The sequence below is a fragment of the Myxocyprinus asiaticus genome, chromosome 18, assembly GCF_019703515.2.
Source record: "Myxocyprinus asiaticus isolate MX2 ecotype Aquarium Trade chromosome 18, UBuf_Myxa_2, whole genome shotgun sequence".
Classification (NCBI taxonomy): domain Eukaryota; kingdom Metazoa; phylum Chordata; class Actinopteri; order Cypriniformes; family Catostomidae; genus Myxocyprinus; species Myxocyprinus asiaticus.
This window is the reverse complement of record NC_059361.1, coordinates 36,130,001-36,157,548: the sequence shown is the minus strand read 5'-3', so window position 1 is coordinate 36,157,548 and position 27,548 is coordinate 36,130,001. Positions and strand designations below refer to the sequence as shown.

The following is a 27,548-nucleotide window of genomic DNA, read 5'->3' as shown; positions in this document are numbered from 1 at the left end:
CTCAGTGCATCCACGTGAGCGCTAACAAACTCATTGACTATTTATACACTAACTGCAATTTAAAAAGCCACAGGTGTGGGAAATTAACCTTTAATTGTGTGTCACCTTGTGTGTCTGTAACAAGGCCAAACATTCAAGGGTATGTAAAATTTTGATCAGGGCCATTTGGGTGATATCTGTTACCATTATGATTTAAAAAGGAGCTTTTTTGCATGATCAGTCATATTTTCAAAATCAATGCCAAAATTTCACAATTTCTGCCAGGGTACGCAAACTTTTGAGCACAACTGTATACAGAAACCGTTATCTCATATTGCCGAGACAGGCTTATCGCTCCCTTACAAAAATATAGTGTTCTGGCAAACCCATGAATCAAACTTCTGGCAACTATTTGTGGAAAACTGTTTTGTTTGCCACAATTTTCCACAAGTCTGGCACAAATAGTTTTTGCCAGGCTTGTTGCAAGCACACTTTATATAATCAATGCAAATCACAGACAAAGGTGAGTCACTGTGATGCAAATTAATGTACACACATACATTGCAAACGGTCTCTTATTTTGCAAGTTCAAAGGGTCAGCGGCACTGTATTTAATCCCACTCTATCACCTGATGGTGTGACCTTTGCTCATGCTGCTGAGTGTTGTGAAGGAAAGGTAAACATGCTCAAGCTGACTGACACGCTCAAAGCTCTAATCATTCACCTGCTACCAGTGTTTAAAAGCCCATAAGAGCATCCAGGCCACAGCTGAACGTTCATGGCTGCCAATTATGTCCTTCTGCTCCACTACGCTCGAACGAACCCTGAAACAGTGACAAAATATGCCAATTTTAACATCTTAATGCTATTTTGTACAGAGGTCTGGTGGTTAAACCATCTCATTAAATACAAAATGGACATTATAATCAAAATATACCCAAATTAATCAGAATCTTATCGAATCGGCAATTTTGTATCAACACCCAGCCCTAATGAGGAACTGTGTTCAGAAAGTTAATAAAAAAGAGTTTGTTCTCTTTTAATCTCGTGTCTCACCTAAGGCACCAAGTGAGCTAGAACTGCTGGTGACCCTTAAGTAAAAAGTAGGTGCATGACACCCTTGGGTGGGGGTAATTAATCCCTGATTTCTTAGGACAAACAGTTTGATACACCTCTTCCTCTGTAATGCTAAGAAGCCAAGCACTCAGTATGGAGTATACTTAGGCAATGCCATAGAAATGACTGCCCCACACCCCAAATTATATCCGATGAGTCAGCGTTCCACTGTGCAGATACTCATGCGAACGAGAGAAAGTCTGAAAGCCATAATTGTTCAAGGTCGGGACGCTCATGCAAGAACCGCGTCTTGTTTGAACATGAAATTTGCTGAGCAGAAACCCAATTTCCCACTCAACAGCTGAGTCACACACGCTTTCATCCGGAAAATGACTAATACAACCACTCTTGCACAAGCAGTGACTAACACACTTTCCTTAATTTCTTCTCCTCCTTTGCAGCAGGGACTACTACACACCACTTGAAGACTTCCCTCTGTCTCTCTCTCAGTCTCGGCATGGGTTTCTGCTCAGACCCTAATGAACTGTGTAAAGAAGGAGCCATTTAACACGTTTTAAACCATGTTCAAACCCATTATTCATGCTGCCTGTAAGATCGTCTTGACAGTTGACTGAGCATCAATTTTGTTTGACAGCTCTATAAATGATACACAAAGGACTTGTTAGTGGTGTTCGCTAAGGCAGGTGTCACTATTACTACTGCTCATACTTGGGGTTAGGGTTTTGAACAAAACCCTGACCCTAACTATTAGGCATAAACTTTTGGATATAACTCGTTTTTGTGTTACGGAAATGAATGATACCTCAAATCATGTGCTTTTACTTTTCTAAGTGATCAGACTTGCCGGGTGGACAAAGACATGAATCTACGCAAGCCATTTTTTAGAAAAAAATTTAGGGAAAGAAATGTAGAGATCTAAAGATTTCACATAAAAGCCTTAAGCCAAAAGTATACTTCGGTCATCGCTTCGTGCACAGTATGCGGGACACAAATTCAGCAAAGTCTGCGTGGACTGTCTGCTCGCAGTCCAGATTTTCTTGACACACGCACAGTCCTTGCATGCGCGCATTGACGGCGCATGCGCAACCCCTTGACTGTACTAAAAGATTATCACAAAACAGTTGTAGTGCGCATGAGTTGAATGCGTTCGTATTCGCTCGTGGTCAAAAGAGTATACTTTGAAATGCAATGCGGTTGGCAGGGCGTGATCCAATCTGGAACGCAGAAAAACATAGTATACCCGGGCCATTACATTTGCTAGGGATGATGGAAGTAATTTACATTTATGCTTTCGCCATTTTTTCCAAAACAACTAATGAGGCTTCCCTTGAAATCAAACCAGTATACTTGCCGTTGAGCTACAGGAACACCTGTACACATTGCTCTAAAGCTGTTGAAAGATTTCACTGTTGGGTCAAGAGGAATCAGAGGTCAGTAGGTCACAAAATGCCCTTACTGTTGATTTATGTTTGAATGTAACTAATCTAATTTATCCTTTTGTACACAAAGGCTAAAACTTATTGTTGCGCAACTAAAAGAGTGATGAGTTAATACAGAAAATAATGGAGCTCAAAACTCCTAGTCTGGCTTTTACAAAAAATGGGTCAGATTGTCAAATCCTGCTTTCATAACAATGAACACATTTGTTGATAATGTACGTGTGTTTTAATGCCTTGCAAATAGGTTTATGTGATGTAGTGTTTGCTGTAGAAAATACTGATGATTTAAAGGTAACATTATATAGCTGGCTGACATAAATTTAAGTTTTATCAAAATTGCGAAAATGACTTATGATAGTCTTAAAAGAGAGAGTTTTTGCTGGTTTGGTGCTGGTTTTGCTGGTAGACCACAATGACAATGTTGTTCACCAGGAAAACTTCACCCAGGAAGTCTTGCTGGTGCGGCTCATAAAAAAGCCTTGCTGAAACACCAGCACCTAGTGCTGCAGACTAGCATTCAAAACAGAACCTATGCTTGTGACGAGCTAATTTTCTCTCTTTCACTATCTCTCTGTCTAGATGTATGCCACCCCTCCACAGTAAGTTAATTGTTCTACCACTGTAACAGGCAGCTGGTTTTTCTGTCGTCCGTTGTTGTGGGAGTGAGAGCAGTGCATTTTGGAGTAGAACAAAAGGTTATGCGAGTGCAAACATCGCATTTGCAAGACAGAAGCTACCGGGTGTGTGTGAGACTGCAGTTGAGAGCATGCGTGACTTGTTCTCCTCTGTGTCAAATCTCAGAAGTGAACTGGATCGAACCAGGAGGTTCTGAGTGGAGTTTGGGAGCGCTGAGACTTCGAGATGCCAACTGCAGGCTGCATACGTCAAGAAGTCACTCATTCAAACTGATCTAATTTCCTTCTGAGTACCACATTGTCTCACTGATGCGTCACAGAAAGCCAAGTGAAAAATCTAATCTGCATGATTTTTGTTGAAATGGCTTTAAAGGCACAGTCAGGGTTCCCAAAACGTTTCTTTTTTTTTTTACTTTTCTAGTTGCTTGTGATTACTGGATAAGGATTTTTACAAATCATTTTGTAGACCCACGAAAAGCATTTTCTAGCAGAGATTTACTACATTTTACTGTGCTATTTTAACACCCAATATTTTAGAGCCAAGCATAACTACAACGTTTATTTTTACTAAATAAATATCAATGACTATTTAAGATTTTTTTTGCAGCATTCAACCCTGCACAGTAAACTTTTAAACTAACAGATAATGTTTCTAACCATTAGATCAGCAATCTACAGTATGTGCCAAACATGTTCGGACGCAGACTGGATTTGGCGGACACTTTAAAATATTTAACTGTATATCAACTGCAAATCAATTATCCTATGCTGTTCATAGTCAGGCCTCAGGACAGCAGGAGTTAAGCCCTTCTTGTTGGGAAGATTACTTGTTGCTACCGAATGTTCCAGTACCCTGAAATCGCCCCCATTCTGCCTAGTTACTGACAAGCAGAAATCAGGCATTTGTGCATCAGTTTTAGCGTGTTTACCTTCTCCTGTGGTGCAATTGATGGCTTGTTGTGTCAGCTGCGTTGGAGACCCGGGTTCTCAGCCCACATTGAAACTAGGAAGTAATCAAGTGCGTACAGCCAGTGACGAATGCGATATGGAGGTTTCATTTTCTCTCTAACATTACATTTTTACTCCACTTATGTTAAGGTTTAGGATAGGCATTTGGGTTTGAGGGTAGAGTTAATAAAATGCGTTTCTCTTAGGCGTAAATAACTATTACATTATTTACAACTAAAAACAACTTGCTTTACAACTCACCTTAGGCACCCCTCTGTGTATATTGCACCTGGAAACTGGAATTTTGGAAAGCACAAAATGAGTTTTGCTCAAGAACAATCAACCTACTGTTCCCAAATTCACAGTGAGATCAGTCTGGAGTCACACTCGAGACATCTACACAAGTTCAAAAACGCAAAAGTGAAAATCCTGTATATTTGTGTGTATGTATATATATATATATATATATATATCCTTCATTAAAGATGTTGAGTACACAGCCTTTGCCTTTTTGTCTGATTTTCAAATACTGTTTTTCTTCAATCAAAGTTTGTAATGTTGTTATTCACCTCGGGGCTTATTGGTTTGTCTCATGGCTGGGGTATGAAATTATCAAACGCTAAATGTTGGTACTTTTTGTGCAGTGGCGGGTAATTTTGGTCATCTGCCTGCCACTGTGGTAGGTGACCTTTAAGACGTCTTGGAGTGACATACTGAGTCGCACTTGAAGAAACAAACCAGATTGTATTTTGAAGAACAGATGAAAACGCATGTCTAATTCGCTGTGTGTTCAGGGGTTCAGTGGCACTCTGCTGCTCACATGCACAGCACGAGTGCTTCTTGCGGAACAATCACGTGTGAAGAGTTTTCACTCTCTCTTCTCTGTCAGTCATCTGGAAACGTTTTTAAAAATAGTGTCATATATGTGAAGCTGAAAGCTGCAAATGATCTCTGACCATCTCAGGAGCTCCTTGAGTTTCATTTGGTTTATTTCCACGGAACAGTTCGTGTTTTACATGCATTGTGAGCGCAACTCTCAGGTTCACTGTATTTTGACATTATAATTCCAATCATTTTGGATATTTGTGGCTGTATACGTTACCATAGAAAGCAAAGGATATGCAGCCACATTGGGACTACAGGTGAATTGTCATGTGTGTCATAATAATTCAGTTCAGTACAGCCACAGAAATGGTGCTTTAACAAGAAGTTTCTCTTCTGTGCTTGTCTACTCTTTAGCCCCTTTGTGTGTTGCAAATATACCATTATAACAGTAATAGTATTATGGTATTATTATGTGTTATATACACTCACTGAGCACTTTATTAGGAACACCTGTACAATCTACATATTCATACGATTAGCCAATCAGCCAATCGTGTGGCAGGAGTGCAATGCATAAAATTAAGCAGATATGGGTCAGGAGTTTCAGTTAATGTTCACATTAACCATCAGAACGGGGAAAACATTTGATCTCAGTGATTTCGACCGTGGCATGATTATTGATGCCAGACGTGCTGATTTGAGTATTTCTGTAACTGCTGATCTCCTGGGATTTTCACACACAACGGTCTCTAGAAATTACTCAGAATGGTGCCAAAAACAAAAATCATCTAGTGAGCGGCAGTTCTGCAGACGGAAACGCCTTGTTGATGAGAGAGGTCAACAGAGAATGGCCAGAATGGTTTGAAATGACAAAGTCTACAGTAACTCAGATAACCACTCTGTACAATTGTAGTGAGAAGAATAGCATCTCAGAATGCACAACACATCGAACCTTGAGGCAGATGGGCTACAACAGCAGAAGACCATGTCAGACACTTAATTAGGACCATAGTGTTCATAATAAAGTGTTTAGTGAGTGTATGCTCTATATATGTTAAATTATACAATATATAGTTAATAAATGTAGTAGAATAAAAAACATATTATCTATCTATGAAAAATCGGCATTTACCAGCCACTGTGGCTGGTGGGCAAAAAAAGTTTACTCCATAGCTTGCTAATGGTTTATAACTTTATTAAGGATTTTATGAAATCCCTATGGAAAACAATGAATGGTAAAAATACTTCCGGACCCAAGGCAGATGAAAAAGTGGATGGGACCTGTTGCTCTCTTTTGTGGGTATCAGCATTAGAGGTGGGAAAAAATATTTAAATATCAATATATTGTGATATTTTTCCATGTGATATTGTATTTGCAGGCCAAGTATCGATATTATAATTAAAAAATGTTCACATTATGGTGATGAGAAACATTGTTTCTCTTTGCCAAATCGATCTAGGAAATCAACATCAATCCCTTAGAAGGTGCAGTTATCATGATTTACAGATAATCACCCACCGTTACTAAAATGTATTACAATTTTACAGTAGTAACATTTATTTATTTAGTAACAGGTATTTTGACAAATGTTAGAATCATATTGCTAACCTTTTAGGTGAAAACTATTATACTTTGTGTATTGAAACTGTGTTGTAATAAATAATGATTTTAAAGTGTTTAGGCTACTATAATATAATATATTCATAAATTCTATAATTTATTTTTAGAAAGACTAGCTACATTGACCTAACCACAGAAATAAGGACCCATTATGGTCTTAAATGCTTATAGCTTTGAATTGTACTGTACATGGATATTAGGAAATAAACTTGCCTTGTTTTGTAAACTGGCACTTTTATATTAATTTAACAATGCATTTGGTGATTTGGTAACAGTTCTCTGAAATCCAATAAAGACGAATGAGAAAAAGTGAGTGAAATATCACAATATACTGTAGTTTTGAAATCGCAATAATATCGTATCGTGACCTAAATATCGATATAATATCGTACCGCCAGTTACATTGTGATTACCACCCCTAATTAGCATAAACTGTCTTCTTCTAATGACTGCTTTCAAACAGATTTACGTAACACTCCCCACACTGAACCTATGAATGGTGTAGAGCAGTGGTTTCCAAGCCTGTTCCTGGAGGCCCCCCCAACACTGCACATTTTGGATATCTCCCTTTTCTGATACACCCAATTCAGGTCTTGGAGTCTCCACTAACAAGCGGATGAGTTGAATCAGGTGTGTTTGATTAGGGAGATCTCCAAAATGTGTAGTGTTAGGGGGCCTCCAGGAACAGGTTTGGGAACCACTGGCGTAGAGTTATCTTTGCATATTAAGTTCGGATAAGAGAAAACACTACACTTATCACCGTTGCAGATGTACAACAGGACTTGCAATCCCGTTGTCGTCTGTGTTTGCATACTTACGTAGAGTATGTTTCTGGCTTTCTAAGTGTGTACCGAATGGTCTAGACACCCTGCTGAACAACTTTGATAAATAATCAAAAACAATCTATGACAAATTATAATCACTCTCAATCTTCTTGTTCAACATCAAGTGATTACTTTTCTCAAAAGCTATTTTCATAATTACCTGTAATTACCGAAAGCTTCTCTTCCAGTATCACAGAATCTGTTGGATATATGCACCTCATGCCAGGATATTTGCAAATGCGAGCTAATCATAATTGTGTTCTAATAAACATGATTGGCATTTACAAAAACAAAAAAACAAAAAAGTCTTTGAAAGACAATTTGGAGTTATTTTCAATTCTGAAAGCTGTTCGAAGCGCTTTTTTCGTGCATGCCAAACTACAGAAGACTTGCTCAGTGTGCAATGCATTGCGGGACTTTGCACAGGTGAAAATAAAATAAAAACAGCCTGTTGGGGATTCAGGCAGGTTGCTGTGGCAACAACGCATGACATGGGTCTCAGTAAATGAAAGCTGCGTGAGAGAAGAGCGAAGAATGCGAGACCTACAGCGGCCTGGATAATGACACGACAACAAACTGAGTGAGAGAGCAGGAGAACAGACGCAGTCAGGGGGAGATTATCTCGCAGCAGTGCATGTTTGAATACACTACCCGTGCCCTTGCGCCAGAACAATGCCACAACAAAGTGAAAGAATACTGTTTATTTAAGAGGGAGGGAGGACAGACTGCAGAGGTCTGAAGAAGGGAAAAAGGAAGGAGGAGTGGAGCAATCAAAGGAGACAATATAAACACCCTTGCTACAGAGATACTGCAAATTTGTTCATGTAGGCATTGCATGAGTGTTTGGCTACATTCACACAGTCAGTGTTAGGGATAGACAACCGGTGTGACTCTTAAATTGTCCTGTACATACAACAGCTGACAGGTCAGAATCGAATAATGTCAATCCCCTTCTCTAACTCGTGATAGCCAAAAGTAATGCCTGTAGCCAAGGGCGTAGATTTGGCTTGAACACTGGGGGGTTGTACTTGCTTGGTTTGATTATTGGGGGGGTTACCTCTACGCCCCTGCCTGCAACTATAGCTCTGCGCATGTATACATGTTATACACGCACTCTACACACGTGTCAAGCATGAAAAGTGTGAATGAGCTTCTCTCATGAATGCAAGGAGACTGTGGATGTCAAGATTTATAGTGAATAAGGACTTAAATGATGGTCTGTTTCTCACCCAAAACAGATCATATCACTTCAGAAGACATGGATTAAACTACTTGAAATCATATGGATTTCTTTTATGCTGCCTCATTAAAAAAAAAAAAAAGTTTAAAAAGTTTTACTTCTAAAGAAATGAATAATAATTTTGAAATATATGTATAAAATCATGACCATTCATGTGAGATGAAGAGTTCAGTCATATCAGTAACCTTATAAAAGTTGTTTTATTCTATATGGGACAGGGGTGCCTCATGGGGGCAGCCATGTTGGCATCACATGACCTGCTGAATACTACTCACTTAATCTCAGTAACTGCCCTGTTATTGGACACGTTCATTCATGAATTAAACTAATCCTGGCTTACTGTGCATAGTGAATTTCTACAAATCTCTTTCGCATTTGTTTGGGTGTATACAGTACAATCACATCATGGAATGGAGTTTCTTGGTGCATATAACCTCCAAGAGAGTAGAAAAGAAGAAAGAGAGAGAGAGAGAGAGGGTGGCAGTAGATACAGTATAAACAGATTGCCACGGCCACAGAACAACAGTGTCTGTGTGTGTGTAAGTGCAGTGACTGAGCCCACAGTCCATCTCAGCGGTCCCTTTCTCCATGTCTCACTCTACTTTCTTTCTGTAACTTTCTCTCGCAAAAGACAGGGAAGAGCTGGGCTCACTTTGCACAGGGGTCAAAGGTTGAATCTTTTCCAACTCACTCTGGGCTGTCAGCCAACTAGAGCACGGAAAAAGAGCGAATTGCAGCCGTAGCACTGACAGGCGGGAGTCCATTACGAACATTTACTGTGCAGTATTCATACATTACCATCTGACAAGAGAGAGAGACATACAGAGGACAGGGAAATGAGACATGCACTTGAGTGAAAAGACAATGTGTTTATATTAGGGATGCACAGAATTTTCAACCTAAAAATGCCATTTTCTTGGCCACAAATGAGCAGATCAAATCCATGGAATTTAGGATTAAATCTGATCGTACATACGTTTTATAAATGAGGCCCCAGATTTTGACATTTTACAAAAGAAAATATGAGGGGTCCTTGGCCATGTGTAACAATTCTAGGAGCTTGGAGGTACAAACAGCACAGGATGAGTTACGAACTTTAAGATTAGATTAGATGTAATATATACACTAGTAATAGTGATGCTTGCCTTAGCAACTTACCTACTGCCCATTATCCATACTGGCACGTAGGGCAGCAACGAAGATCCTCCAATCATGTCTGCTTGCTTTAGCAAGCACCACTAACAATCTAAAAATCGAAATTGTGATATGATGTGCAGCGATTATCACACCACAAAGGCTGCAATTTAATAAAATAAATAAACTGTTTGAACTCGCTGTTTGCTACTTACATGTTACACATACTCAAAGCACGCTTGAGGCTAATGAGCTGAGCATGTTAAATTTACAGTGATTTAGATTGACTAATTGCACATTTGTGTGATTCCAAATATGCTTGGCTGCTAAAATTTACTATCCAAATCTAAAGTAACATCAAACACAGGGTTTTTGTTGAAAGAACAGTGGATGAGAGCATTAAAAGGCCTTTGTCAACTCTACTACAAACAGAAATGCCTTCCTTCAGTTTACAGCCGAAATAAAAACCTTTGGCCAAAATAATGGCCCCAAAACAATGCCGCATGCAGGTTAAGAAAGTATTACATAAATATGGCACTGTTTTATAATAATAATAATAATAATAATAACAACATCTGTTGTCACAAGTTATTAAGAGAAAAAAAAATATATTAATAATCATATCGCAGTTCAAATCGCTATTGCAAAAAATGTCAAAATAATCGCAATTATAGAATTCAAGGGGTTGGTATGTTGACCGAAACCTGATTACTGCTTTAAAATGTTCTTGTTATAGTATTATATATAGTGTTTCATTGAAACGCACATGGACTTTTAACCGTTCCACCCATTAGTTCTTTGTAAACCTAAATTAACAACAAAAGTAACAACAACCGTCATTAGAGGGAAAAGAATAGTGTACATTTTCTCTTATGTGAGAAATTGCACTTCATTGGTGTGTAAAGCTAAATATTTAAATTAAGCTTGTGTACACACATGCAGTAGTTCAGCCAATGGCAGCGCTCGAGGAAGAAACTCAACAGGAACCTTGTACACACAGAGAATAATTTCCATTCCACCTTCAAAGTTCTGACTCGATTCTGTGAAAGAGTTTGTCCTAAGGGAACAAGGCTTGTTGTGTTGAGTGTGCAGTACTCTGGTATCTTTGTAGAGTCTCACAGCTGGGTGCTGTTGTTTTCGGCATGTTAAGAGCTTCTCGATATCACATTATTCTTTCATAGCTCATCTCAGCACCATGGCTTGTAACTCATCTAGAAGCTCTCAGATCACCTGAGCAGAAAAGAAATACTTTGTTCAAAATGCTGTATCTTATTGTCCTTCCAACACACTACAAACGGCCTTTAATAGACCCGAAACACAGATCTACAATCAATGACACATTTCACCTTCCTTGGCATAGCCTTGTCTGTTTATCCTGTTAAGCTGGATGAAGTTATCGTAATCACCTTCAAACTACCTTTGTATTTATGATGTACCGATAATGTGGTGGTGTGGCCAGGGTTGTATGGCACAACAAAGACCCACCATGCCCAGAAGCTCATTTCAGACCAAGTGGCCAGCTTAAAAATGATTTACAAAAATTATACAAAACCCTTTTTTTTTTTACCCGTGGGACACAAAATGTTTTCATCAAAATGCCAAAGCTACCTTTCCGAAAATGCATGATGATCACTGGCTGTCAAGTTCAGCTGCAATTTTGCTTGGTTACCGTAATTAAAAAAAACATACATTATATATTTTCCACCCAATAAGGCCTCAGTCATGGTAGAAATGCTGAGGTTGTATACAGAGAACACATATCTACAAGCCTGAGACAGATATGAGGTATTCTGGGATGTTGTTTTTAATATTCCTGAGTCTTTTGTGAATATGCCTTCCCTTGACACCCGTCTGTATGCCTGAGAGGATGCACTGCTCTTAAAACAACATGAAAGCAGATGGTAGCACTGGGACGAACTCTCTCCCTTAGCAGAGGTGATCTGAAGTGTGTTATCTAAAGCACTGTCTCAAGTGAGAGGCTATATAGGCTGTAAAAAGTTTGCATTGGCCAGCATGAGGACATGTATCAGATTTACTGCAAAACAAATTAACTGGGATTAGAACTGGGCAGGGGTCAGCAACCACTGGCACATGGAAGGGTTTCATATAAGTTACAAGTTGCACTGAGCCTGACAGAAGGGTAATGACTATTTTTTATTAAAAAATAAATAAATAAAAAAAATAAAAAATGTTTTCAGAAGACTGAAACAATGAAAGAACGAGAACACTTTACATGCGCGTGTTCCATGAGACTACACGCCTCTGAACAATAGACGGCTTTTCTGTCATCTGTTCTTAATAATATAATAAAGTGTGTTTCTTCAAGCACGTGTCTGTGTGTCTAACGGCAATACTTGTGTCATTCTGAATCCGAGATGTCTTAGTTACCCACCATGCACATTATATTCACTACCTGCAATTAAACGTCTTCTGTCTGTGCGCGTACTTTGCTGCCTGTGTAATTTGATACGTTGGAAAAGAACATCTGGCTTCAATGCGTTATTTAGGATCATTTATAGGGTCGCAAACTATTCATCAGGCAACTTTTCTTTAAGGCTATTCTATTTATTAGGCTATTGTATTGATATTGGAAGTTCCATTCATAATGTTTCCTCCTTTTGCCCGGTATAAAATGTAATTGTCCCTTGTCCAGAGTAAAACCGGTAACATATCGTTCCTACACATTTGTCTACTATCTAGTGGTTAGCTCCTACACGTTAAAGGAATGCACTGGATTCAATACAAGTTAAGCTTAATCAACAGTATTTGTGGCATAATGTTGATTAATCTAAACATTATTTAAACTCCTCCCTCGTTTATTAAAAAAAAACAAAAAAAAACAAAGTGGTTACATAAAGGCACTTGAAATGCAAGTGAATATGGCCAGTCCATAAACATAAAAAACACTTTTTCAGAAGTGTAGCCACATGATGTAAACATTATCCACCTTTTACCTATGTCCCGTGATGCTTAGCAGGAAATATGGGCATTACATCCGTTGTCAAGTTAACACAGCTGTTGTTGCAGCGTACGTCCATTCATTCTTTCGTTGTGGTGTTGGGATTTTGAGGAGAGCGTGTACGATTTTCAATACATCAATCACAATATCAGTGTGTTACTGAATGTTAATAAACTGCAAAAAAGTCATAAAGACAAAAAAAGCTACACTGTAACGCAGGTAAAACCCTGATTTTATCACACTAAAATCTTGTTTACATGTTGTGGCAGCAGGGGTGTGGTCAAGCAGCTCTCCGGAGAGAGAGAAAGCGGTAAGGGCACTTACACCTGAGCTAAATTATGTCTAACACCTGTCTCTAATTTCAGTGAGCACGGGGAGAGTGGCAAAAAAGAGCCAATAGATGGGGAGAGAGAGACCGGCATAAGAAAAGCCATATTGCCACGGAAGTTATTGTGAAGTTGTATGTGTGTGAAAGTCAATAGTTTTCCTGGAAAGCTGTAAACTTTAAACTGGATAAATTAAAACACCCACTTGAACTGGGAAACCTCGCTTCTCGCCTCCTCCTTTCCTCGAACCCCCTTACACTGGTGCCGAAACCCGGGAATGCGGAGGGGCGTTCTGTCCGCTGGGGGTCGGAGGTCTGACTCCGGTCCGCCCTGGGAGGAGCGGCTGCCGTCCGCCTGAGGGGGTGGAGGAGTGATCGAGGACCACGCGACGGCGCATCAGAGGACCGGTGAGTTTCTTTTTCTCTCTCTCCTCTCTCTCTCTCTGTCACTCCTTGTTGGCTTTTCCCTTGCCTATTTTGTGTTGTTGTTGTTGTTTTTCTCCTCCTGTCTCCTCCCAGGTCGAGGAAGGCGGGGATGACCCGCCGGCAGTCGGGGCGCAAGGAGAGGAAGGGTGGATGTACGTCATGCCGGGGGCTCCCCGGCCTGAGGCAACGCCGGGAGGAGTGTAGAGCCGAGGAGGGCGGGGCCGGGCTGGAATGACACAAGCCCGGTCCCCTATCAGCCTGATGGGGCGCGCGAGGGATAAAGGCAACCAAAGACGACAGTTTGAGAGAGAGAGAATTACAGGCAGCTGTACTGTGTGTGTTTATGGTGGTGTGTTTTTGGTTAAATTGTTTATTAAATTATTAAGTTGTCAAGCCGGTTCTCGCCTCCTCCTTTCAACTGAACCCCCTTACACATGTATAATGTTTACATCTTGTGGCTATACTTTTGAATTAGTGTGTATTTTAAAGGAATAGTTCACCCAAAAATTATACTTCTCTAAGTACCTTACTGTAACTGTGATATTTGCTTTTTTTTTTTTAACTGGAGGTACGAGTTGAAATAATTTTTTGTGGTAATCAAAATAATTATTACCTACAAATGCTGTTGATTGAGCTAAATTTCTATTGAACCCAGAAAATTACTTCAGCACGTGATGCTCAAGTGGCTAGTTCCAATCAGGCTCGAAACACTTTCTGATCCTGTTCCCCTCATTGACCACGTTTACATGCACTTAAGAAAATGGTTTATTCCAGGGTTTTTCCAGAAAGGGGCATTCTGAAACATCATGTAAACGTGAACACCATTTTCTGTGCGCCGTTTAAGGAATTAAGGGAAAGTGGGTTAACACACCCAAGTTTCTCCTGGAGAGTGCAGCTTGTGTAGCCATGTAAATGCATTAGTGGCATACTTACAGGTTTTTGAGGAGCATGAGCATAAACAAACCAGGTAACTAATGTCATAGGATGGTACTATACATTATATAAACACAGTAGTAAGAATCAGACATTTCTCAGAGTACAGTAGGAAAAGGGAAAAGCACATACACTATAAACTATACCCATTTATACACCAATTTAAAATATCGACTACTGTCCCTCATGTCCGCATAAATGCACTCAAGTATACTGGGGGAATCCCAGAGTTTTACGTAAGAGGAAAACCACACTATTGTAGCGCATTCCCCTGCAAGTCGCGATGGGAAAGTTAAGGGGAAAAAACACAGCAACAACTCTGGAATATCTGGAAATAAAGCAAGGCAACAAAGAATAAAACAGCGAAGTCTTCCTCAGATCCCATTATTGTTATTTACACAAGCATCACAGGGAAATTACGTTGCTGTGGAGAAAACTGCTTACTGATCAAGCCGCATTTACATGGGTGTAAAGTAGGGATGTCATTAACAAAATGACGCTGATGAGTTTGCAGTTTAGTGAAACTTGTGTAACTGTGCAAACTGAACAATTAGAAATGGCAATGTTTTATATGACATTTCTCTGTATGTATCCATAAATAGATCTTTCATTCAAGCTGTCAAACCACAAAAAGACAAACTTGTTACAGAAAATACATTGTGTAGGCTCTATGAAAGATACTTATACACAATATATCATCCAGTTATACTACAGTAAATAATCTGTCTTTTGATAATGATTTGAGGTCGAATTTAATGGAAAACTATGCGAGTCGCTCAGCATGGCACTTCAGAATGTTGACGCAGAGCGTTGGCGGTGTGTGCGTACCTTTGTAGAAAAAAAATAATTGTTTTGAATTTAAGAACGCGCCATGTCGTCCGCCAGATGTGTCTGGTGTGTGAACCCCTTTAATTTACCCTGCCGCTCACACTTTACCAAAGTTTGGTTGAGAAATATGTTAAAAAAGACAAAGACTATTGTGCAACTAGCAGCCCTATTTATATCTGAAAAAAATCCCAATATATATCGATAATCACCGATTATCGGTGCGTCCCAATCATCTCACTCACTCTCACTCATGATAGAGATGGCTGAACATCAAAATGTGAGAGTAAAGTTTTGGGGCACTTTGCTGTATATCAATCATGGGACAAAAGAATGAACTTGAGAAGAGTGAAGTTGATAGAAAAGTTTACAAATCAAAGATTTTAATATTTTGTTCCACCTTTTGAGAATGAAGTGAAAGCAGGCATTGCCACCAAAACCAGGACTGCTTAGAGACTTAATATAAATTCATAGATATTTTTTCTTACAATGAATGTTCGTGTTCAGTAAGGCACATATTTAAGTAAACGGGTCCAATACACAAAACATTAACTACATACTGTTTCAAAAGTACAGCTGCAATACTGGAGCACCAGTAAACCCTGTCGGCCTAAATCCAGGTAGCTTTCACACAATGTAAAGGAAACCAAAAGAGAGTTGACATGATTTTGAGATTTCAGTATTCATCATTGTCTTCTGTTTTTGAATAAGCTGTTGTGTTATCCTGTCCATGATCAGATATATGGAGAAGATGCAATGGAGTATGTGCGCCTGTAAGCTGCTTCATCTTTGGAGTGTGAGTAGCAGAACTTCGGCCAACAAACTTGCTCGTCTAAACCAGAAGAACGAAATGGCAAAAAAAATAAAAATAATAATAAACGAAAAAATAAACACTTTACCCTTAACAATAAATAAATGAGTGCTATAATTTTTTCCAATGATATGCAACCTGTGCATATCTGTTAACATCTAAAAAATGTGTTTTGTGGTTTCATGACCCTTTAAAAAAATGGGGGAAAAGAATCTCAACAATTTGTGTGTATTTATCAGACAAATGTTCCTACTGGCCAAGATGTGACATCACAATCTTGTCTACTCTAGTTTCTTAAAGCAACTGTTTATTTCTCACTGTTTCAAAAGAAGGAGAAGCAGATCATGTGTTTGAACTTGGGGTCAACTCAGGCCACTGCAACCACACTCAGTTCCTAAGTAAACTCAAAATGCTACAGGAAGAAAGGCTCTTCTGCAACACAAATACCTCTGCATGCAAGCCACTGCATTTACATACATTAGAGGATTTCGGCTGCCTGACAATGATTTTTGGTGTAGGTCAAAATAGGAAGTGGTAAATAAGGTTAAAAAAGACAATAGCATGTCTCAGAAAAAATGTTTTCTTAATAAGTCTATGCAAAAGGTACAGGGTAAAGGGTCACACACGGGTAGGCAAATATTCCAACCCCAAAACCACAACGTTCACTATTCAAAGCTTAGCAATGCTACAGGACCAGTGATGTCACCTAATTTTGAGGATGTGTCATGTTTGCTTCCCCTATCTTAGTGATGTCACAACTGAAGGATTAACATATTCTAGATTAGTTAGACTGCTTTGAAGTCAACATGAAATCAAAATTGACCACATTTACTTTCTTAATACACATTCATGGTCTTATTGTGAACTATTAATCAGTGCACATAACTTCAAAGATTGTTATAAGTAATAATAAGCTCTGCCTCTTAGAAGACTTTGCTTTGCAATGGCTGACGTCATCATGACGCCATGGAAGCGAAAAATAGCCAAGTATATTTTATCCACCTGGCTCTGTTCTGGTATGAAACAAACATGATCAAAACAGTAAACTGACATGTTGCTTCCGAATGTTCATGTACCCTAAAATCGACCACATTCTGCCGAATTACTGGCAAGCATCATGTTTGCATCAGTTCAAATGTGTTTATCTTTTCCTGTGGCTCTACTCGTTGAACGAGCAGCCTCAGAGACACAGGTTCTGGTCCCATGGAAACCATGAAGCAATTGCATTCATGTAAACAATGGAGAGCACGATTTAAAGTTTGCATTTGCACTCTAAAATTGCATTTTTACTCCACTGAGGATTAGGTTTAGGGGTAGAGTTAATATAGTAACTCGCTTTGGCACCACCATGTGAACATTTCACCTGAAAACTGGTCAGCAACACTTCCAGCTTTAGCCACTGGGGGCAGTGGTTCGAATTTTGGTAAGCACAGACCAATTTCAGCAGCAGAAGTTTTGATCAGTTTTTGCCGAATTTGCTGAATGTGATCAGTCTGATGCAACGCCCACTTTCCAATCCAATCAATTCCCGATGGATAAAATCAAGTCCCACCCTACATTTTTCTCTTTGAATAACTTGTTTCACTCTGAAATATGTTCAGTTAGCGATTACGGACGTAAAATGGCTTGCAGACTAAATTTACCATCGACTTTAAAGGCAGATCCCATGGGCAGTTTTCTCTTAAACACTCGCTGATGTCTACGAGGTGTTGAGCCAATGTGGGGCAGTGATACTATGAGCCTTGGGCCTCAAAGACAATTCAGATCAAGTTGCAAACTCTGTGAGCTTCTATAAATAGCGTGGTAGGATATCACGCTCACAGCTCTAGCTAATGGAGGGCACAGGCAGTGTGGCCACTGGGCTAAAGAGCAGCCAAACACTGTCAGAACAGACTTCACACATTCTCTCTCTCCCTTCCTCACTGTCTCTCTCTCATCACACTCGTACTACTGCTGAAGGAAAATTCGGGAAAAGACCCGGTTAATGTTAATGAAGCACTCTGCCTGAAGTATCAAGAGAAAATAGTAACATAATCAGCAGTGTCTGATCTGGGGTCAGCTCATGGTATCACTATCTCTCTATCACACACAGTACTGACTTAATCAGCTTGCGTCACAGAGGCCCTGGAGAGCTGACAGGAAAAAGAGAATTAAGGGGAGTATGGGTAGCACTCTTGTGAGAGGGGTTTGATGGAGGGGATGCAAAGTTTTATTAAACTATGAAGAATGACCAAGAAAGAGAAGTCGTAAAAGTCAACATGAAATCAAAATTTACCCTATTTACTTTCTTAAAACATATTTCTGGTCTTTTCCAAAATATGCTCTTTCATCAAAATGTAAGAACTTTCTCCGCCTCTGAAATGACTTTTCCTTTTTGGCTTATGTCACCAAGCCCTCTTATATATCAGCCCCTCCCCTCTAACCACCTGGCACCATTCTGGTATCATGTGACAGCCCAATCAATTCCTGATGGGTAAAATCATGTCCCGCCGTACACTGTTTTTTTTTAATATACAGTTTCACCAAGAAATTCGTCACATTACCGAAGTAAAAATCAAATACAGAAGTTTTGGATTTTTTTTATTTTTGTAAAAATGGGCTGTTGATATGAATAAATCACCCAAAAATGAAAACTTTCTTCTGTCATTTTCAAACCTGTGTTATTTCCATGGAACACAAAAAGAAATATTTTGCAGAATGTCCTAGCTGCCCTTTTCCATAAAATGCAAGTGAATGGTAACGTCAAACCTAGTGTGACATGTCTTGATGCACCATATTTATATATGTACATAAAAGTGAATGAAATTTGAGAGCTTCGGGTGAAGGGGAAGGGCTGGGTATTGGTACAGATATCCTGATTCAATTCGATTCCGATTCATTTCGATTATTCGAAATTCTATTACTTTCTCATTCTCAGCTAATGCTGTTAATTATACAGTGGACCGGGGCCTCAGCAGCTCAGCAAGTAAAGATGCTGACTACCACACCTGGAGTCACAAGTTCAAATCCAGGGCGTGCTGAGTGACTCCAGTCAAGCTTTCTAAGCAACCATTTGGCCCGGTTGCTAGGGTGGGTAAAGTCACGTTGGGTTAACATTCTCGTGGTCGCTATAATGTGGTTCTCGCTCTCGGGGGGGGGGAGTTGTGCGTGGATGCTGCGGAGAATAGCGTGAAGCCTCCACACGTGCTACGTCTCTGTGGTGACGCGCTCAACAAGCCACACGATAAGCTGCATGGACTGACGGTCTCAGACACGGAGTCAACTGAGATTTGTCCTCTGCCACCCGGATTGAGGCGAGTCACTAAGCCACCATGAGGACTTGAGCGCATTGGGAATTAGGCATTCCAAATTGGGGAGGAAAAAAAACAAACATTTTAAACAGTGGACCTTCTAACTTGGTAAATTACAAAAAATTTAATTTTATCAATTGTTTTTTATAATTTTGTTCACATTTACTTTAGCTTTTTTTAATTTACAAATTCTATGTATTTGCAATTTGTAGTTTTGCAAGTATTTATTATTGCTAAAACATTACTGTGTCTTTGAGAATAGGGGCTGTTCAGCGAGCGTCTCACAGAAGTGTTTTGGTTGAGCACATAATAACAAGAGTCATTGGTTTCATTACCACATCTGTGCTATGTGTGATCTATTTTTATCAACAGTTGACTGTAAAAGAACAGAAAGGGTATTAAAAGAGACATTATTCAATGACAAATGGGTTGCGTGGATCTCATCTTTGGACACACACACGGAATGCGTCAAACCAAACTTTTACTCTCAACACAGCGTAAGGATCTCGGTGCTGAACTTGTTCGCCACTATACTACTCGATCACTGGCACGTGAAATCTAAAAATCTTCCAGCTATGACTTATAACAAAAAAATTTTAGTCACATAGCGCAATATTTGGTTGTCGAGTTGTATAAAATACTTTTAAGGTACTTTTATTGTGCTTTTTAGAGCTTGACAGCCCCCTGGTCACTGTATCAAGAGCAGTGCAAGCATTCTTCAAAATTCTTCTTTTGTGTTCCACAGAAGAAAGAAAGTCAAATAGTTGTGAAACTAGGACTGGGTAAAAATATACATTTCTCGATGCATTGCGATCTTTATTTGAATGTCCTCAATATCAATTTTTAAATCCCAAGGTCAATCTTTTATTGTATGCGCAACCCTCATCTACAATGAGAGAAAACCGTTCTCGTTTGCAACCAAATTTTACGCTATTCGACTAAAAATGTCTGTGATTAGCCACTGGCTGGTAAATGTTCAGATTCCCTCACCAGTGATTTAGTAGTATAGTGGGGGAGCAGTTCAGCACTGATATCCTTTCACTGCGTTTTGAGAGAAAAAGTTTGGTTTGACTCATTCTGTGCGTGTCCAAAGACAAGATCCCAGCAATTAATTTGTTTATGTTTATCCATAATGTTTCTTTTAATACCCTTTCTGATCTTTAAAGTCAGAAACTACAAAAAATAAACTTTTAATCCTAATCACGCATAGCACAGATGAGGTAAAACCATTTGTGTCCTCTCATTACTAGGCGCTTATTTACAGAGACTCTTTACAGAACAGCTGGTTTTCTTAAAGAGACAGTACCGGTGTTTAGCACGTGTTCATCAAATCAATGTAAATACTTGAAAACAGTACAAATTATGCATATAAAGAATAAACGTAACAATTTATAATATATGAAATATAATATCATACTTATTGATGGAATACATGGATTTGTTAATTTTTAAAAAGCTTAAATGTAACCAAAATTATTGAAAACTAATAAAATATAATTAGTAAAATGAATATTTTCATAATATATCAAGTTAGAAGGTCTCCTGTGTAATTAACAGCAGTATCTGGGAGAGAATTTCTTTCTTATGTAAGCAAAGTTGACATAATAACTGAAATATTTAACTCATATGAATCGATATAAAATCGGACCAAATCGAATCGAGAGCTTGTGAATCAGAATCGAATCGGAAAATCTGTATCAATACCCAGCTCTATGTCAAACAACATTAGGGTGAGTAGTCAAGTCAAGTCATTTTTATTTGTAAAGCGCTTTTCACAACACACATCGTTTCAAAGCAGCTTTACAGGAAATCATGCATTAGTAATCTTAGAGTCTTAGAGTGATCATTGTGTAGTTTGATTAAATATAATTGTAAATTGTGTATACAAATTAAATAATTAATTAATAATTGTATTTAGAAACCCAGTGAGCAAGCCGAAGGCGACTGTGGCAAGGAATAAAAAACTCCATAAGATGTTGGTTAATGGAGAAAAATAACCTTGGGAGAAACCAGGCTCACTGTGGGGGCCAGTTCCCCTCTGACTAAACAACATTAATATAATGCCAATATTACTAATTTATGTGCAACGCAAGTCATGGTTTAAAATATGTCAGTTAAGCAAGTGTTAAGGTCCAGATTTAAAAAAAAAAAAAAAAAAAAAACGATTTTAAATGACAGTATTTTAATTTTAGGCAGAAATATTATTGTGGTGATGGTGTTAGCTACTAAAATTTTTTTTTATTTTTTTTATAAAATATATTTTGCTGTTATATCTGGACTTCTCTTGCTTTGTTCAGCAGCTATTTTCCAAATATAGGTCTCTGCGGAAAAGTAATGGGTGTTTTCAAATATGTGGCCATTTTCAAACCAGAATGGGCGTTTCTCAAATATCCAGTGAAAGTAGGGAATCTCAGTGTAGTAATCAGTGGGCGTTTCCAAACCAGGCTGGGCGTTTCTAAACTATCCAATGAAAGTAGGGAATCTCAATGGTTTGAAAATGCTCACTGATTGAGAAAAGCCCATTTTTGTTCTGCAGATATATAAGTCTCGCTACTGTGCCAAAACATCAAATAATGTAACTTTTCCATCAGAACAGTTAGAATGTCACTGACTGATGTGATGACTTTTAACAATCTACCTCAGTTGTTCTCAGCCAGAGGGCCCGGGGACCATAAGTAGGCCCCAGCAAACTTCTAAGGGGTCGGCAAGATAACTAGCCAGTTATTCAAATAAAAAAAACATTTGTATCTAACATATAGGCTAGTTCAATAAAACATATAGTTCTTAAATCTTTTAGAATTTACAATTAATGATCTTAATGTACTGACACTTCATGGACAGTGCGAGTAAAAAAAAGGTTGAGAACCAATGATCTACCAGTACATCACCTTTTAAATCAGTTCATCAGGTTGGTGAGATGTCAATTTACACAGAAACCACTGTTAAGAAACAGAAGTGAAATATGCTACAGTGGCTCCAAAAGTATTTGCACGCTTAAAAATGTATGAATATCATTGCATTAGACAACAAATTATCTTAAGTGTTGTCGTCTGCAAACAAATAATGCTAGAACTTTTCACTAATGTCACTTTTCTTTGCGATTACATAACACCAACTTTTTATTTTTAGTGGATGTTCCCTCAAGTTCAAATAGGTGCCCTAGCAGAGTAACTATACCATTAACTAGTATGGACATGTTAGGTTCTGACAACCTCTGCCACCATTCACTTTTATAGTATGGGAAAATGCAACTCAATGGTGACTGAGGATGACATCTTCTTTTTTGCACATAAGACATGAGGGTTTTTTGGGTGATCTATTCCTTTAAGTGTCCTTTGAGGTCACTGTTTATGTTCAAAACACTCATTTGCACAATATGAATGTTTTGCATGCGTATCCTGTTGCCTTAGCAGTTTGCAGCACAACTGAACAAAATACAGCTTACATTTGAAGCTGACAGTATTACTATTGCAACTGCTTTTCCATTCACTTCATGAATACGGCCGAGCAGACAGTGCTCAGATCAGCAGCACATTCTTCAAATGCCTACCTCTTTCTGCCAATCAGTCGCGACATTCAAACTGCCTAGCTCTTTTTTGTGAACCACAACCCTTCAAACGACACTCAAAACGCACAAACTCGTTCTTAAACAGCAGCCACAAGTGTTACAAAGTCTGTCGAGGCGTTTCGCGTCTTTTTACGGTCACATGGAGAAGGGCCCGACTGAGCTCATTAGCATCCATTGCATTGAAGAGAGGCAGTTAGCAGGCGAGGCTAACTCCAGGATCCCTTACAGCTGCTGCTGTGACTGCGACTTCACAACAAACGCGCAGCCGACACATTCAGCCAACTGACAGTTTGATGGCTTTCGCGCACTTTTCGAAATAGATACAATGTAACTACCGCGCGACGGCATTTCGAACGTTTAGAGCGCGCGGCGCTGCAGAGCACGAGCCTGTACGTGTGAGTGCGCGTGTTGGTTTCCTACCCCATTCAGCTGCGTGTCTGCGAGGGGAGGCCGATGTCAAGAGTGACTGCCAGCCGACATCAGACGTAGTGTCCGCCGCCGCCACTGCGCAAGATCCTTCTCCGGCTGTTAATCGCCCGATTTCGATTCCCCGAAGCAAAGCCGGAGGTTCAGTATGCGGTGGTTTCAAATGTTGTTTTATGTTCGGCTCTGAGCGGAAGACGAGTCCGGAGGAAGACAGTAGATCATGACTCCGCTGTTGGAGACGCTGTCTGCATATTCCTGCCCTGAGTCTAGAGGTAGCAGAAGGCGCTCGCAGCGTTCACTGATGAGGTGCTCAGACAGACAGCCGCTCTAGCGTTCAATACTCAACTCACTGTACACACATATGAGTGACACACTCAGCCAGAGCTGAAGCAACACTGTTTCCTGCTGTTTGAATGTGCTTCAACGTAATAGTAATACGCCATTAAATAAAAAAGATATTAATGCATTATAATTATTACTAGAGGTAATGTCACATATTATTAGAAAATACATTATCACCATCATCATTAAATGTTTGCAAAGGGTTTACAGAGAGCATACATGTACATGCATGCAAATATTATACAAACATGTATAATAAAATCACAGAAAATTCATAATAAACACAAAACAAAACATTACCAAAGTGAAAAGTAAATTAAATGGAATGTGGATAATAGTTACCATAGTATATTATTATCGAATAATAATAATATTGTCTGATAATATACTATAATAATAATTGGCCTCATAAAAAATAAAAAAATAAAAATGCTGTAAGAAAGCATGTGTACATAAATGCACCTACAAACGTGTAGAAGTTCCCATAATACATTATAATGTATTCTATAATAATATTTGATAATAAAACAAATAGTGATAATAAACACAACAAATTATTATTATTATTATTATTGCAAAAGGGCTGTACAGAGAGGTTTAACATACATCATGTCGATACAAAATGAACATACACTGATCAGCCACAACATTAAAACCACCTGCATAATATTGTGAAGGTCCCCCTCATGCCACCAAAACAGCGCCAACCCGCATCTCAGAATAGCATTCTGAGATGCTATTCTTCTCACTACAATTGTACAGAGTGGTTATCTGAGTTACTGTAGACTTCGTCAGTTCGAACCAGTCTGGCCATCCTCTGTTGACCTCTCTCATCAACAAGGCGTTTCCGTATGCAGAACTGCCGCTCACTGGATGTTTTTTGTTTTTGGTACCATTCAGAGTAAATTCTAGAGACTGTTGTGTGTAAAAATTCCAGGAGATCAGCAGTTACAGAAATACTCAAACCAGCCCGTCTGGCACCAACAATCATCCATGCGATTATCTAATCAGCCAATCATGTGGCAGCAGAGCAGTGCATAAAATCATGCAGATACGGGTCAGGAGCTTCAGTTAATGTTCACATCAACCATGTGGAATGATTGTGGACCGTGGCATGATTGTTGGTGCCAGATGGGCTGGTTTGAGTATTTCTGTAACTGCTGATCTTCCGGGATTTTCACGCACAACAGTCTCTAGAATTTACCCAGAATGGTGCCAAAAACAAAAATCATCCAGTGAGTGGCAATTCTGCAGACGGAAATGCCTTGTTGATGAGAGAGGTCAACAGAGAATGGCCAGACTGGTTGGAGCTGACAGAAAGGCTACGGTAACTCAGATAAACACTCTGTACAATTGTAGAGAGCAGAATAGCATCTCAGAATGCACAACACATCGATCCTTGAGGCGGATGGGCTACAACATTAGAAGACCACTTAATTAGGACCACAGTGTTCCTATAAAAGTGCTCAGTGAGTGTACATGCAGCTACAAACATATTGTAGTAATCATAACACATTATTAACGTTCAACAAAAGTGAAAATAAACAAAAAATAATAATAAATGTTTACAAAGGGGCTTCACATAGAGTTTTTATATACATGTAAATACATCATGTACATGCAAACATATGTAATAAAATCACAAGGAGAAAAAAAAACAAGACTGGGAATTATCAGAGTTTGCATGTTTCTCTGCTGGTTCACTAAATCTCAGAGGATCAGGATTGTGTTTTGATGAATGAAGTTCAAGTCTGCACTTTGTGAGAGACATCAGACACACAGTTTGATCTGACAGCAGAGGTATCAGATGTGTCAAATCCTTTAGATCACACTTTACCTGGCATATGCAGTACTCCTGCCCTGGGAGGCATGAAACCCTCTGATTTATTTGGCCCCTTATTGGTGGGTTCAGACATTTCACAGGTGAGCACTCCCTCTGGTGGTGCAGGAAACTGTTAAAAGTCCCAAAAAGTTCCTTTAGCGAAGCCCTTGATGAATGCAGTTTTTTTGCTGTTGGGTTGACTAAGTAGGCAAAACCTTGTTCTAAAACACAAACATGTATGATTATTTAAATCCTGTGACCCAAAGTGAGTTAACTGTAGTATCACATCCAACAGACTTGCAGTAAATGTACCAAAAATTGCACCACCAAGAAATCTACTCCACTGAAACCGAAATGTGAGGTAATCTAATTGTGTGCATACAAATAGCTCCTTTATGAGCTGGATGTGTTTATCGTCTTTACCCTGAGGAAGTGTGCGCTATAATCCAATGTACATGATGAAACCTACAGAAATTTCGGATTGTTATTATGCTATTAAATTTGTGTAGTAATCCTGTAGAATGGACAGAGCGGTGTAAAATTGAGAAGTCAAAAATTTGGACTGATATATTAGAAACTATTCTGTGTATCTGCTCTGGAAAGAGTGTATTTATGAAAAGAACCGGGTTCTTTTCTTTTGTCTGCCTGATTTGGTGCTGTGTTACACTATCGAGTGCCAAGCCTGGAGGAGAAGAAAGAAATAAAGAGACAGTAGGAATCTTTGTAAAGGTACAACACTGTGTACAAATTTTAGGAATCAAGTACTGGCTTTTTAAACCCCATTTTCCAAACTGGTCTCATGAGAAGTTGTAATAATAGAACGAGATGACCAAATTGTACGAGTTCGCTTGTACAAAAACACAACTTTTCCTCTCAGAGTGAAAAATAAACAAACCAATGAATAATTTTATTACGATTTGTTTTAAGTAGGGCTGTCACAATTATGAAATTTGGCCGAAGATTAATTGTCAAACAAATAATTGTGATTATGGCGATTAATTGTCTGTTTTAAAGCTTTCGCAATTATTTGTCAAAATAATTGTCATATTTCATATACCTTAAAAAGTAACTTTTTTATATTTTAATTTCAAATATATAAATCAAATAATAAAATGGGTTGAGATGATTTCTTTTTAAAGGTGCACTCAGTAATTTTTCCTCATTAAAGTTTAACTCCTAAAGACGTGAATTGTAATTTTGCAGTATATGTAGGAAATCATGACCACTCATATTAAGATGAAGACTCCAGTCATATCAGTAACCTTATAAAAGCTGTTTTATTCTACATGGAGAGGGTCCGCACATGGGGGCTGCCATTTCAGAATCACATGACCAGCCGAATACTACTGGCTTAATCTCAGTAACCTTCCTGTTATATAACACTTTCACTCATTGATTAAAGTAATCATGGCTGACTGTGAATACTAAATTTCTACAATGGCATCTGAAACTGAAAACTATTGATTTTAAAATTATGCTGCATCCAAGTCACCAGGTGTCACTGTAAGTTCAAGATGACACAAAGTCAAAAGTTACTGAGTGCACCTTTAAGGCTTTAAAACGTATGAATGACATGAAACATTATGTTTTGAATATCAAAATATTTCTTGATACTAAAAATCTCTTTTCGATCATCTTTAGTCTTGGTCCATTTTAGATTTACATTGTTGTTTTTGGAACCCAGCGAACCTCAATAGAAATATTATATTATATTATATTTAGGGCTGTCAATCAATACAATTTTAAATCAAATGAATTACATGGTGTGCCGATTAATCAAATTAAGCTCAGTTAATCGCATATATTAATATTTGCTGAGAAAGCCCTTCAAATAACAATAATTCAATAGAATCTGATGTATTGTTTATTTGCATTTATTGAACATAAACCAATCATGTTCACAGCAATCCATTTTGCAATTGAATTTGTCAATCAGTCCGAGATTTATTATGAGGGCTTGTCTAAGGACCCGTCAATGTACACCTTCGTCAGACGAATGCTTATGGAGTATCTCACTTTGGTTGTGTCGCATCATATACATAAAAGTTTTAGTTCGCTGTGTCAAGTTAAACGGAGTTTAATACTTAGAAAACACGTCT

General features: G+C 38.7%; 1 protein-coding gene across 2 annotated transcripts in view; it reads right to left on the bottom strand.

Moving 5' to 3' along the window:
- The window catches only part of LOC127455710 (B-cell CLL/lymphoma 9-like protein), a 67,574-nt gene extending 43,936 nt beyond the window's left edge, over positions 1–23,638 (bottom strand). For both annotated transcript variants that reach the window (XM_051723772.1, XM_051723773.1), the window contains exon 1: positions 23,280–23,638. The gene's annotated coding sequence lies outside the window, so the exon portion shown is untranslated. The remainder of the gene's footprint in view (positions 1–23,279) is intronic.
- Between the last annotated feature and the right edge of the window lie 3,910 nt (positions 23,639–27,548).